Raw genomic sequence first — 15,287 nt, forward strand, 5'->3', positions numbered from 1 at the left:
TCCAGGAATCTAGGTATCATGCGTTGCATGTTTAATTGATTGCTTTGATGCTTACTTCCTTGCTCAGCTGCTTTATCAGGTCTCGCTTTTTTATTCATTAAGATAGGTCCCTTCTGACTTTGTCGCCAAGTCTTCTAGCTGCAACGGTGTCATAACGCTTCTCTTTAATAGCATCAATGCCTTAGCACTATTCCTTCACAATTTGTTTAACTCCCGCTCAACTTGTATCCCTTCGATCAACGTTTAACACACACACAAGACTTCCTGCAAACATTTATTTTCATTTATTAGTTTATAAAGAAAAGGCATTTAATTATTCAACTAACAGTTTTTGCAATCTCTTCAGCTATAGGAAGATCTACCCATATCAAACATTCATGAAGAAAGATTTTTACCAAAAAATGATCCCCTTTTAGATATAATTCCGATTGTCATTTTTATACCCTATGTCCATACTTTATACATCAAAAGTTCAAAAACATTTATACTAAAAGATGATAAAGTTCAATATGTTATAGACAAATGTTCACAAAAAGGGCTAATAAGACTTATATTTCTTCATGTCATCACCCAACATTTTATATCTAGGTCAAACTTGTTGACCAGCCCCATGACATGTGTCAGATGTGATTGGCTTGGACCTGCACAGTTGGCACCACATGGCATCACCTCATTCATCTTTGTCATTGCCACATCATCGCGCCATCTAGATGCCACGTCATACTCGCTATGTCGCTATATTAACTGGTGAGCAACTTCCTCTTAGTGACATAGTGATGACCCTCTGATCTACCACATGGCACGATCTGGCGCATCTGAGATATTTGTCTGCCACATCATGACCTGCTTGGAATTCGTGCCTTATGGCACCTTGCGATTGGTTTAAAAATTTGCATCATCACTAAGTCATCCTACCGGTTGCCACTTGGCACTACCTGATTCGCTGTCTGTATTGGAAGTAGGACCCACATTGCTGTCTAACTTGGCCAAATTTTGAATTTTTTTCGGTGACTCGCTATGTCACTAGCCGAAAATCCTTGGATTTTTCGGCTATCGAAGTAGTGATGCCAGATTTTTAACTTCCCGATGAGTTACCAACATCATCATTTCTTCATGTGTGTTTGTTCAAAATTTTGCTGACATCATCATCTAGGTTGGCATCGGGACAGGTTCCACAACATGTGAAATCGGCTTTCAAAGAGCCCATCTCTTTAAGACATTTCTCATACTGTGTAGTTTTCTATTTAAATATCAAAAGGCACCTCCACATGGAAAATGTGGGATATTGTAGAGCAAAGAAGATTTGTTGACTTCTTTTCGGACTACTTAGAGCTCCCTGTGCCTACGAATGTCTCCTTTGTTCATGCGTAGGAGGAGACTCTACTTATTGGCTTGTGTGAGTCTTGGTGCGTGACTCTCTCTAGTCTACTTCTAAACATGCTTGGATGGCTTTCTTTTGTTTGCTAGCATGAGTACCCTTAGATTTTAATGCTAGTCTGATTTTAAAGCTGACTTCCTCTTTCCTCTTGATGTCTCTGCCCCTTTTGGCCCTCATAACTCTACCCCTGCATTCCTAGGATGCAAACCCCCTGTCAAGACATGGGATGCCATAGAATGTGGGCGTGGGATTTGAAAATGAGCCCCTGCTAAAACATTGACTACCCCTAGCAGGCTCTATTTCTTTTCTTCGAGCGTCGACACCCCATTTTGCTCCCACCTTGCCGTGGTTTTTGTTGTCTAACACCTCCCTTGTTTTGGCGTTGATTCCCTTTAATCAGCTCTACTCACACCTTGTATTATTTCATGTTGCTTTTCCTTCTTAATGCATGTTCTCCCATTTACCTATTGTGTCTTTCTTTGTTGGCACGGGGTTGTCTTTCCATTGTACGTGATCTGCTATGGGTTTGCTCCTTAGTTTGCAATTGTGTGAACTCTGTTTAGATGTGCGTGCTTCCTTCCATGTGTGTTTTCTATTTAACTTGCTTGACAAGTTCTCCTTTTAACATGGATTCATTTTATTAGTGGATATCTTCTTTCCACTGTGACTGGTACCCTTTTTGATATCATGATCTCCTTTTTATGTAGGTTTGCTCCTTGCTAAACATCCCACCCTCCCCTGCTGCTACTCACGTAGCCTTTTAAAACTCGCCTTCTTCCTAGCATCCAAATGTGTCTTCTTCTCTTCATGTTTTCCTACTTTTGACCTGCCTGATTTGCCTGACGTGGGCTTTGCCTTGTATTGCTATGGGCTAGTCTATTGTGTATGGATGCTGGGTAGTTTGCCTGCGTGGGAGCCTTCCAAAGACTTGGAATCACATTGTCATTTGCTTGAGTTGATAGTAGCTGAAAAATCTTTGATAATAAAATGTTGACTTGACTTGTCATTGCCAAAGGAATGGATGCTCATGTGAGAGGAAACATACCATTTCCCTAGTGTTCTACTCCATAAGATCTACTTGCTATCTCATTCGTTGCATTCTCCTTAAAGACTACGGCTTCCACCTATACAAACATTCTCATTTAGACCTAATGAGACAGTTGCCTGTTAATATTGAGAAGCTAACAAGGGGTCTGAGCACTGCATTGATAAATTGCAAGGAAATGAGGAGCAATTGTTGTGTGAGATGTACAATGACACCATTCAGATCATATCTCTCCCCTGCAACTGAATGACAAAGAAGAAACAACATCCAGTAATGCACAAGACATCTAATATTAAAAGCATAGGGACGATAGTCTTAAGATGTAGGATTTTGGCAGTTGACTTGCATAGAAAAAGCTTGAGAGAAATCCAATTAGGCTTGTTTGCAACTAAAATTGAAGGTTGTGCCATCCTGTAACTTGATTGTCTTCTCCCAGACCCTTCCAGCTATTTTGTAAGTAATTAAAAATGAGTCATAATGATGGGTCATCTAACCATCCCAGAGGATACAAGCTTTCTGAACACTTATTATACAAATGTTTTATTTATTCAAGCTCATAGGCTCATTTTGCATTTGAACTCCAATTGGAAATATCAAAGTGCTACTCTTCCCCATGTTGATTTGATACTGCACAACAAACTCATAATACTTATAAAATTGAAAGCTACATTGTTCTGGCATAAAACTCATTTGGAAGATGCTTACTTCCACATTGGACAATAACATATTAGTAATCAACATTTCTTTGGACTTTCTCATACCTTAATCCACACATTCATCAAATCTTGACTAAATGATAATATGTGTAAAATGAGAGCAAACTTGGTGATAATAATCAAATTAACCTTTTGAGAAATTTTCTCCTTCACAAAAAACTATTGATCCAATGGAATTAGTCAGGCCTCAAAGTGGGTTCAGCTAAAAAAAAATTCATTTTCGAATAGCTAGAATGTCAAAGTGGCCCACTGAATCATCCAACATTAACTGGATTCACATTTTGTCACTATTTTTCCATTAAAACTCATTTTATAATTAATCTGCAAACTGTCAAATGTGTGTCAGGAGGTCCTTTGACTGGCTTTAAAAATTGACAAAAACAGCTGACTAGGTTCTAAAAATTGGCACATTGATCTTTTGTTCTACATTCTTGCACCCTATCGAATTTTGTCTCATGACGAATTTAGGGTCAAAAGATATTGATTGTCAAAGTTACCCTTTCAGAATTACCTGCAAGCAAACATGTTAAAAAGCAATAAACTAGGTTCGGATTTGGCCTTGAAAATTGGGCAAATGGACACTTGGGAAAACGAAACTTGGGGCATTGGTTCACTGTCATGAGGTGAGTATGGATCTACAATTTGGGCTCATGATGAATAACAAGACGCGTTTGGAAAGCGGTCAAAGTGGGCTACTTGGATTTTACAAATTGGGAACAATGGCAGAAAGCGATTTTTGCAAATGGAATTGACTTGGAAAAGTATGCAAATGGATTCGTCAAGGTGTGAAAATTGGCACACTTAAAGTTTTTTCAATGAGCAACACAGTGGTACAATCCATTCGATCTAGGCAATTATGGATCTCAAGTTATGACATCACAAACAAGGGTATTGATCAATCTGCACTTACTGACACCAATAAAACTTTAGAAATTCCATTTGGAGTAGCATTTGAAAACTGATCAAACAGATTCGTCATGAGCTAAAACTTGAAACATAACAAGTCTCTAACCTCTAAAATGTAACGCAAAAGGAATTTCATCATTTTGGTCAACTGGATCAAAATTATAACGTGTCAAATAGGGCCTTCCAAAATTATGTGCAGTGTGCATCAACATGAAAATAGTAAACTACCAACTTTTAGGGGTTCAAAACCTAGTCAAACGGATTCAAAACAACTCAAAATCTGAAACTTAGGTTCTTTGGTATGGACACTAGACACTTCCAAAGTGGTGGATCATGAAACATTTCTGTGTACGAGATATTCACTTGTGAACACAACCTCCTGTCGCTGTTTGACGCTTAAGTGAAAATGCAGATTTGACAAGTGCTCAAAATGGGACTTCATTGAATGGCTCAAAATGTCAATTTAACTTCATGGAATGCTTAGATAGGTTGAATGCAAGGTGTTAGAAATATTAAACACCTCATGGGGTTCTGAGGTACAATTGGGTACATATGCATTTAAAAGCATTTATAGGGCTTAATCACTTCTATGGTGCTCAAAATTCGGGCTATAATTTTGAGCACCAACAGAAGGTTCACCTGAAATAGGAGTTATTGTTTGAGTAATTAATTTTGTAATGGAATTTTAAAAAAATGAAATTTAATTGTGTACATAGAATCAATTTTCACATGTTGTAGTTTTGAATTTATTATATTTCTACAAATATTTTGTCATTGTATTTAATATAAATGCATTGTAAGGTTAATTTTTTGTAAATGTTAGAAGAAATAATATTGAAACATAAAACTATTATTTGGATTTGGAACAACTGGAACAATAGAAGGATGAGAATTGTTTGGGTTAGAAGCAAAATCCTACAATAGAAGAGTTGTGATGGACAGTTTTTAATTTGTACCAATTTATAGACAATTATGAACTAATTAAAATACTATTGTTCTAGTAGTATAAATTTTTGCTAAAATAATTTTTCTTGATAATGCAAAAAAACGGTCAATGAAATGTGAGTAAAATATATGAAAACTAATAATTTTATTTAACTTAATTGATGGAATTGTAGTAATTTGTGACATATAGTTGGAATGCATTTCACAATAATTTTGTATAGGAGTATGAAAGCATTGTATATGTTGGTTACTTTTAGTGAACCAAAATGAAGTTGTGAAAGCTATAGTTTAATGCATAGAGATATTGCAAAGTGATCTGACCAATATGTATCTAGAACATTGAATTTTGTAGATTAAAGATCAATACTATGGATCCATAAATGATTTAATAAGCTACCAACATGCGTTGTTGGTTTGTTAACTAGAAAAGATAAATTATATTGTTGCATAAGTTCAGAAAGTATTGTATGGTTTCTTGTTAATTGTAGCATGTCAATGTTAAAGTCTCTAATAATTATGAGTTTGCAATTTAGTGGAAATGTGCTAAAGATGTGTACTAGGAGATTCATTATGTCATTGACGAGTGTACCTAGTGAAATGTGAACATTTGCAATCCAAAACAGTATTGTTGTGGTGCAAAATATCTACGGTCAAGCATTCTAGGCATTTAGTTGCAAAGGTATTGATTTTCAACACTATGGTAGTCTTTGCAGAACAAGTCAATAGACCATGAATAGCTAGCATAGGATAAGTATCACACATTCTCTGTAGCAAGTGAAGGTGTGCATTTATTTTGCCTCTTGTTTCTTGAAAGCATACAGTAGTTCCTTTTAGCAAATCATTGTCATGGACAATTTCTAGTGCATGCAATGCGAAGCTTCGAGTATTCAAAGAGCATATAACGAGATGGTCCTTCTCTACAAAAGAAAGGCTATATTGAATCTTCCAAGGTGCTAGTTTCTGTAAATGTTGCATTTCATTTTCTACTTTGTGTGATACTTTAAAGTTTTGGTGTTGCAATTTGTTCATAAAAAATAATGTTTCAATATTTCATACATGAGACAAAGCAGTGTAGGTCAAACCATGTTGGTAGACTTTGGAAGGATCAAAAGCAAGTGTGTTCTATGGATAGTTCATGCAGATGCTAGTTAAAGAGGGAATTGCTTTTGGGTAACAATTTTTTAAGATGTTTTAACTCTTCTAGCTATTTTCATTATTGGTGTCCATGAATGAAAAATTGAATTTTTATAAAACCTTTGCATTTTGTTGCATCATGATTTACCAATTGTAGGGTCATTAAATTCAATCCATAGTGTGTCTTCATGTTTAGTTGTATGCATTTGAAAAACACCATCAACACCATTGACTAGTTCATCTTGTGTATCTAGGTTTCTAACTATTAGTTCAACTAGAATTCTAGGTTTTGCATAGATTACAACATATAGTGTAGTTTTTTCAACTTTGTATTGGATATTATCAATTTGATAGTCGTTTTCATCAACAACTTCAAAGATATAAAGTTTACTTGGTAATAAGTCTAACATTCTTCTATTGTGTTAATCAACAATTGAATTTATGTGAAACAAAAATGACATTTTTGGATCCTTAGGAGGAGTCTTATAGCATGTTGTGTTCAAGAAAGCAATGTCTTGATCATTTTATTGTTCTATTCTTGTACGGTTTAGGACTGAAATGAAGTGTTAATTTTTTCGTCTCACCATAGTGTGTAATTCAAAGCATAGTATGTTTTCAAGCCAAAATGTGTATGGCACTTTTTGTCCACACATTGTTGGCTCCTCAAATATCCAGGTATCACAAATAGCTTGTGTTTGGTACAAGTCACCACAAAATATGATTCAACATTGTCAAATGGTTTTTTTGGTGTATGTTTTATTTGGCGAAGCCTTGTGTCAATATTGTATAGCATATTAGAACCAATAAGGGGGACCTCATCAATCAACAATACTTGTAGTTGATATAATTTTTTGCTCAGATTTTCAAATGTGTTTGAATCCAAAGATAGCAACTTAGAAGAGCTACATGGTAGATGGAATATTGAATGTGCAGTGATGCCACCTACATTGAATGCAACTTTCCCTATGGAGGCCACAATAATTTCTTTAGGCTTTAAAGGGTCACTATCTAGTAGCTTGTCATATATTTGAATCATTCCTTGAAAGAGAACTTTTGTAGTAAATGTTTTCCCTATGTTAGTCCCTCCAGTCAAGAATAAATATATTGGTTTGTTAAGTTGAAGTCTCTTTGTCATAAGAACATCTTTTATTGTTGATTGTTGTTCTTTGTTCAATTATCTGCGCAAACTAAAATATTTTTCATTGTCAAGCAAGAATGGATGGGTTATTTCAAAAAATAGTTTGTAGCCAATAGATTGCATATTTTTGGGTTTTTTTTTGCTTGTTTTAGGTCATTTATGATGTCATATTTGTCTTTTTCATTTTCGTTTTGATTTTGGCCTTGTTCATTGTAAAGTTCTATTACTAGGTGGTTATCATTGTTAGCTTCTATTACAACCTTGTCAATGTCACCCCATTTACTATGTGCTTGTGAGTTGAACATTTTTTCAATATTTTGTATATGTTCTTTGTTTGCTTTGAATGTTGCACTCCATGTTTTTTTATTTGTTATAAAAGGGACATAAAGCATAAGTTTTTCTCTACAATAATTTTCATGATCAATGTGTGGGTTGTATCTTACATAACAAATGATATATGGCTTTGCCATTTTTTGGTTTTAATGGGTTGTTTGAGTAGAAAGCTGCATATTCAGCTAGTGATAATGTCTCTAGAAATTTTGAGCACTGTATGCATTTTTCTACTATAATGGTATACATGATATTCTGAGAGTCATCTTTCTCTCTTGCCAAAAGCTTAGGACTTTTCAACATAAGAATTTGATTTTCTAGTGGTGAAGTGTTAATGAAAATGGTTCTTTGTGAGCTTTTGTGTAGTGGCAATGGGAGTGCAATATGGACGGCTTGGTGATTGGACATTTATTGATAGTTGAGCAATGCATTTTCTAGCTTGCATATGAAATGTATCTTGTCGTTATATGCATTTGTACATTATTTTCGTATTTGACGGAATGCAAGGGACAATGTTCTATCTTGTTTTGTCATATATGAACTTTAGTAGGACGCAACATCATATGCATCTAATATAAATTGTGTGTCTGTATTTGCATACCATAGTGGTGGCACTTTTTTTGAAAATGTATTTATCCATATATCGATCTGTTGTCTTTCTAGCGAGAAAATTTTCTGTGACAATGTTGGTTGCAAAATGGCAATGTAATTGTCTTCTTGAAGTTTGATTTCATTTAAGAAATTGTCAAATGTAACATCTTTTGTGTAGTTCTTCTTTTCCAATTGTTTGAAAAAAGAAATTACACTATCCTTCATCATAGGATCAACATTCAATAAGGGCTCTAAAATTGTTGTTCATCGTTTTGGAGGCAACATAAAACTAAATCGACACCTAGATGTTTTGAACTTTTTGCACGTTTTTGTATGATGATGTGTTTGCATTTTGGCAAGGTTTACATCTAATAGTGTGGATTCACATGAAATGTACTTGTCAACAAAGTTCTCTATTTCATTTCTTGTGCATTGTCCAAATATAGGTGCATTTGTTATCCACAACATGAAGTGTACATGTTTATTTCCTTAGTTTTGAAATCCTGTAACAAAAAAAAGTCTAATACTTTTTCAAAGATTTCTTCATTTTTAAGCATCATCTTTCTAAAAGCATTTATCCCATGATTAAAATGACTACAAAGTACTGGATTTTTTCTAATTTTAGAGTCAAAGTATTTGTCTTCTATAGTTTCATTTTCTCTACTTGGTTATGTGTTTGATATATGTTGCAATGCTTTACATAATGGCTCCCAAAAGTACTCAACACTTGTTAGTGTTACAAAGAAGGTTGGTGGCCCTATTTGTCATATCATTGTAAATATATGTTATTCTTGTGTTCTCTAAATAATCAATAGATTTTCGTATACTCTTTAGTGATCTAAACTCTATTGAAGATTTCAATATTTTTTCTAGGTTTGATGGATTGCAAACATCCTTTGCATACATTTATCATCTTTCAATTCAGCTTTCTTTATACAAACCCATGCCAAAGAGGATATTTGATGGATAATTATTTTTATAGCTTTGAAAAAAATATTTGTTATATGCGTTGAGAAGTCATTGTCTTTATGCATGAGCTCTCACTTTACTATTTTTTGGTAGGTAAACTTTTTTGTAATTTCTTCTAGTCATGGAAATCTATAAAACAGTGTGGGGAAATTCATTTCTTCTGAGTAAATGTCTTGGAAAATGCCTAGAGGTTTAAAATCTTCAGATGGTGCAATTTCAGTAATCATTGTACTAAGGTCTTTGATTGAATGTGATTCATTAAACCAATGAATGAGTGATTTACATATAAGTTCTTCATCATTTTTAGGTACAACATCATGCATATCTATATTAGCATCTATATCACTTTGTGTGTGTATTTTTTTTTTTGTTTAGCTAGAAGAAGATCTTCCCAATCCTTATTTATTGTAATATTTTCCTTTAAATACAAGGGTGTTTTCAATAATATTCTTAAAGCATTCATTGCATGGGAAGGTCTTAAATTTCCTTGTGCATATGCATTTTCATACTGTAGCTTACATTTTAATATGATTGCAATTGTTTCTGTCTCATCTATATGTTTAGGCAATGCATGTTGCACTCTATCAAAATTGATGGGAACATTGATGATTGTTCCATTCAATCCATATTGTGCTCTTTTGTATCACAATTGTCTAATTTGTACAAAAGCAATAAACAAAGAGACACGCCTTTCTTCAAGGCTAGTCAATCCATGGTCAATATGTATTCTCTTATTGCATGGTGCAGCAAATGCGGGGACTTTTCCAAGGAGAGTAGCATCTATACATTATTTTCAAATCAATTGACCAACTATAACTATTTTCTTATGTTTGGAAATAGGTAGCAAAGAGAGAGCATGGAAAAATGCATTATTGACTTTGTAGACATCTTTTTGGAAGCATATCATTTCACAAATGGTACATGCTTGAGTAGATGTGTCACTAATTTGTTGTAGATATTGCATAATAGATTTACGATTTGCATTGTTTAATAGAGCTATATGTGCATGACTTGTCCGTTGGTGTGTTGTTCATGCCTTGTGAAACACATACCCTATCCTTGATGTTGAACATGGCCTTCATTGGTTTGGTATACTATTAGTTTCATTGTTTGTATCTTTGGCCATATTTTCTATCAACTTTCCTTTATTGCACACTGCTTTTTAAGTTGTCACAATGAACAGTCAAAATTTAGCCTTTTTAGTGGAATAGTTATTTTTTTTGTTGATTTTGAACTTTGTTTAGAGCAACCTAATGTCATGTTGTTAGCTTCAATTTTTTTTTCCTTTGGTCATGTTTGTTGACACCTTTTGTTTATTGTGTATTGTTTGTTTTAGATGTTGTAAGGAATGATTATTATTGAAATATTTTCCAGAAATAGCTTTTTATTTGTTGATTTTGAGTTTTGTTCATAGGAAGTTATTGGTATGTTTGTTGCAAATTCAATTTCACTAGTTTGTTGTAAATTGTGATTGTTTGTTTACATTTTAGTAATTATTTGTTTTTGATTAAGTCAAACAAGATTTTTATAGGGGTTCCTAAAACCCACCAGTTAACAACATAAAACTACTAAGCAATAGAAAAAACAATAGGTCAGGCCTGACCAATCATCAAAAGCAAAAAACAAAAGGCCAAAAGCCAGGAAAACAACAAAAACTAGGAAGAGCGATTAGGGAACGAGATTTTTAGCTAGCTCCCTTTTCTTTAACTCCATCTCCTCCTTAGCCTCCGCCTTGTTGATCTTTGAGTGACTGTTGTCCTGAGAAGCCAACTCCTCCCTCTTTCTCTTTTCCACTCTACTCTTCCTGCTTGAGCTCTCCACCTGCAATGATGCCTCCTCCTTATTCACCTTGGTATTGTCTATGTCCTTTTCCTCCTTACCCATTTTATTCTCCTCCATCATCCCGTGTATCTGAATGATGTTATCATTTAGACCTTTTATAATGTTAAGGCTCTGATTAGTTGAGCTATGAAGTGTAGTCTCCATCCTTTCCACCCTTTTTTTCAATCTCTAAAACCCTAGCTTTCAGATTGCCAATTTTGACATTCTCTCCCACCCCTTTTGACCTATCCTGTCCTTGCAATGTGTACCTAATTTTCTCAATTTCATGAAATATCCATTTTAAGGATTGAAAATTATCCACGAGGCTATTGTTGGCATTGCTTAGGAAATTCATAACCGTCTCCTGTGCATTGTCACTTAGAACAACCAGTCTAGGCTCAATAAGATCTTCCAGCTAGATTGTTCCATCCCTCCCCTCAAGAACCTCTAGGTTTATGTGTTCTCTGACAAGGCCAATCTTGTTTATGCCTACATGGAAATTCCTCCAAATAGTTTTTCTACCCTTTTCGTCCAGAGAAACCATTGTTTCAACCTCACCCTCTTCCTCCTTCCTTTCTTCCTGATCTTCAAAAAAACTCTTCTTACCCTTGCCTTGAGCCCTTTCAAACTCCTTTCCCCCCCTTTTCTCCTATTGACTAAACTTGCCTCCTTCCTACTTGCCTGAGCCTTGCTAGGTCCAATCTCTCTCACATTTCCTTCCCTATCCAAGTCCATCTCCTCTTCCTTGTCATTATACTCTTCCTCCAACCCCTCCTCCTATTTTTTCCTTTTCTCCAAGCCTCTCCTTGGCTTCTTTTTATTCTTCTTACCCATATCTTGCATGATTTTTGCTACCTCCTCTTCTTCTTTTGAGTGCATTCTTGCGCTATCCTCTATGTTTGACGAGAGGTAAGAGCTCTCTGTTTCCTTTGAAGAAACCACCTTCTAGGCAACAACCCTTCCTCAAAATTGAGCTTTAAAATTCTCATATAGGAGAATAAGAAAACCCTCATGGAAGGCAGGGTTAGAGTAAACTTTCTTCTTATAGTTAATTATATTCTTATTAGTGGAGAAAAATAGATAGTAGGGAATGGAAATCTTGGTCCCGTACTTGAAATGATTAACGATTACAAAATGGTGGGTTTGAATCCTATCAATCCTAGTTTTGAGTGCGATATAAGATATAATTTCCCTAAGGACAAACCTCCATAGCTTCTTAATAGACACAGGCTCATAATAAGCACCCGTCTTCACAAGCTCCTTCATTTCCTTTGAATCCCTAGCAAAATCCTTAACTGCATTTAGGGAAATTTTCTTATCCCTATATAATTTAATACTCTAGTTTGAGGAGTTAATCACCTCAACAATAACCTCTTCATTGATCTGAAAGTCCACCCCATCAATCTTTACCTTCCCCTCTCTCCATGTCTTCATCGTTAGGTCAGTGATCTTCGGGTCCCAACCATGAATTTTTTCAATGTAGGTTGAGATACCTCCTTCCTTCAATTTCTCCCACACCTTCAATTGTCTCTTCCACTTCTCTTCTTCCCCCTCTAGCTCCCTTTTATGCCTCTCTCCAACCATGTTATTGCAAATAAAATAGCAGTGCCTTTGAGTTTTCCTGATGCCTTGAGTTGAGACCTAGTTTAACTCCCCAAACCTATACTTGACTCCACCCTCAGAAAAGCAAAGGATATGGTAATTACCAAAAACCCTTAAGATCACCCATAAAATGTACTAGTAAATTCTCTAATAATGAAGCCTCTTGATCGGCTCATGCTAATCTCTCAGTACAAAATATGACATATAAACTATATTAAATACCATTATTACCCTTAATGATGCCCATATTCCCCTAAATCCTTTCTAGATCCATAATAATTTTTGCATTCACTGGTAAAATCTCTCCACTTTCCCATCTTTGTGATGTGTCCCTCCTTATAGCCTCATTTGCTATCTAGTAAATAGCCACATTACCTTCACGGTACACGAGAGACACAAAGACCTTATCGAAGGACAAGAAAATATTTTTCATTTCCTTAATAATATTCTTTATACTCTAGGCTAGAAGGTGATCACACCTTAGGCATTTGATGATGTTGTTAGAGTCTCCCTCCAACCATAGACCTTTGACCTCGATAACTTTAGCCAATTTCTTAGTTTGGAGGGCAACACTGGCCTCAACATAATGGTTTGTTTAAAAACCTAGGGGAAAGTAACCGCCATGATCCTAAACCCTTGACTATTTCTTATCACACCTCCACATCCTGCCTCTCTCAGGTTTCCTTTAGTTGCGCCATTAAAGTTGGCGTTTTGCTAACCTTTTAGAGGTAAAGACAAGGAAAACTCCTTTCTTTTAGTCTGAGAATCAATAGTTCTCTCAATTTCACCTTCAAAAGGGTTAGTTCCTTTTATAAACATATAGTTTTCCAATAGGACATTTTTAATTTTTTCAGATATTATTCTAGTTGCTAGGTTAGCATCCTTGAAATCCAATTATTGCATTCCTTCCATATACCCTAGCCAAAATGAGGCAAAGCCCATTTTCTTATAGTATAGAGACCAAAACCCTTCTAAGAATTATACCATTTCATTAAGAAGTCAATAGCTGAGCTAGGAGCACACCAAATCATCCCAAAAGCTTGAGTAATTAAAGACCATACCTCTCTCAACAATGAGCAATAGATAAATATATGATCCACCATCTCTACTTGGTTTTTGCAGAGGAGACACCTATTAGGAATAGGATGTCCCCTCTTGCAAAAGTTGTCTATAGTCAAAATCTTGTTTTAGAGTAAAAGCCAGTATTGATTTTTGGGGTAAGACTAGGGTACCCGACTTTAGTCCATTCTGGCCTCAAGTCCTACTTCATAATAGCTTGGTACCCCGAGGCCATCGAATAGGTTCCATCTGAAGTATCCTCCCATACAATCTTATCCTGATCCTCATTTACAACCACCGAGGATAGAATTTTCATAAGGGGTTCAAGGTCCATTGAAATGGTAGTCAAATCCCTCTAGCCCTGTTCATGTCTATACTCAGAAACAAAACTCCCCACCCTCTAGATGAAAATGCAGGCCCATCTCTCAAATTTAGGGATGACAATAAGAGGCCCTTGAATCAGCCAATTATCCTACCAAAAAAGAGTTTCCTCTACACTCCCAGTACACCATTTCACCCTACTGATAGCTAGATCTCTAGCAGTAAGAAGATCATTCCAAATTTTAGAACCTCTAGGAATTGAATCACAAAAAAGAAAATTTCTGAAAGAAGGTCTACGAGGATATTTATCTTCCATGATGTCCCTCCACTCCCCTTTACTAGAAAAGATTCTTCACACTTGTTTAGCTTGGAGGGCTCTATTGAAAGGACACAGTTTCCTTATCCCTAAGCCACCATTATGTTTTGTGAGACACACATTATCCCAAGCCACCAGGTGTAAACACTTGTTTCCTTTTGACCCAGACCAAAGAAAGTCCCTCTAGATCTTCTCCATGTGATCCACAAACTTACTAGGAATCCCAAAAAGACTTAAAGCATACATTGGAAGGTTCTAAAGAGTAACTTTGACAAGGTGAATCTTGCCAACTTGGCTAAGAGTGACCCCCTTCTACCCAACCAATTTTTTGTTAAACCTGTCTAAAATATTATTCCAAAAAGAATTCAGGGGCCTCAATCCCAAGGGGAGACCTAAATAGCTAGAGGGAACATGACCAATACTATTGCCCAGAATAGTAGCAATCTTCCTCTAATGCACATCTAGAGTATTAATGAAGAAAACTAAACTCTTGTTCCAGTTGATAAGCTAGCCTGATCCCCTAGAGTAAGAGCTCTAAATCTTTTCACTGTCCTAGGTTCACCAACTATAGCTTTCCCACCCATAATAGTGTCATCAACAAATTGTTGATGGGAAAAAACCCAGGGGCCTGAAGAAGGTTTTATATCGGTTAGAGCTACTAAAATTCTATTAGCAGAAATCATCCTTCCAAGACAATCAACCACAATAATGAAAAGAATAGTGGATATCAAATCTCCTTGTTTGAGACCTCTAGAAGGTTTTAAAAAAGCCAAAGGGGAATCATTAACCAGCGCAACCAAGGAGGTAGTAGTAACCAATTGGTCTATAAGTTTGATAACTCTCGAGTTAAATCCAAAGGCCTTGAGAACATTGAAGAGAAAGGTCAAATCCACATGATCATAAGCCTTAGACAAGTCAAGCTTAAGAAGAAACTCTTCTCTCTTACCCTCCTTCAAAGAGTGGATCACCTCATGAACAGGCATAATAGAGTCTAGTATTTGTCTTCCATGGACAAA

Source organism: Cupressus sempervirens, chromosome 4, assembly GCF_028749045.1.
Source record: "Cupressus sempervirens isolate cs-2001-9-10 chromosome 4, ASM2874904v1, whole genome shotgun sequence".
Taxonomy (NCBI): Eukaryota; Viridiplantae; Streptophyta; class Pinopsida; order Cupressales; family Cupressaceae; genus Cupressus; species Cupressus sempervirens.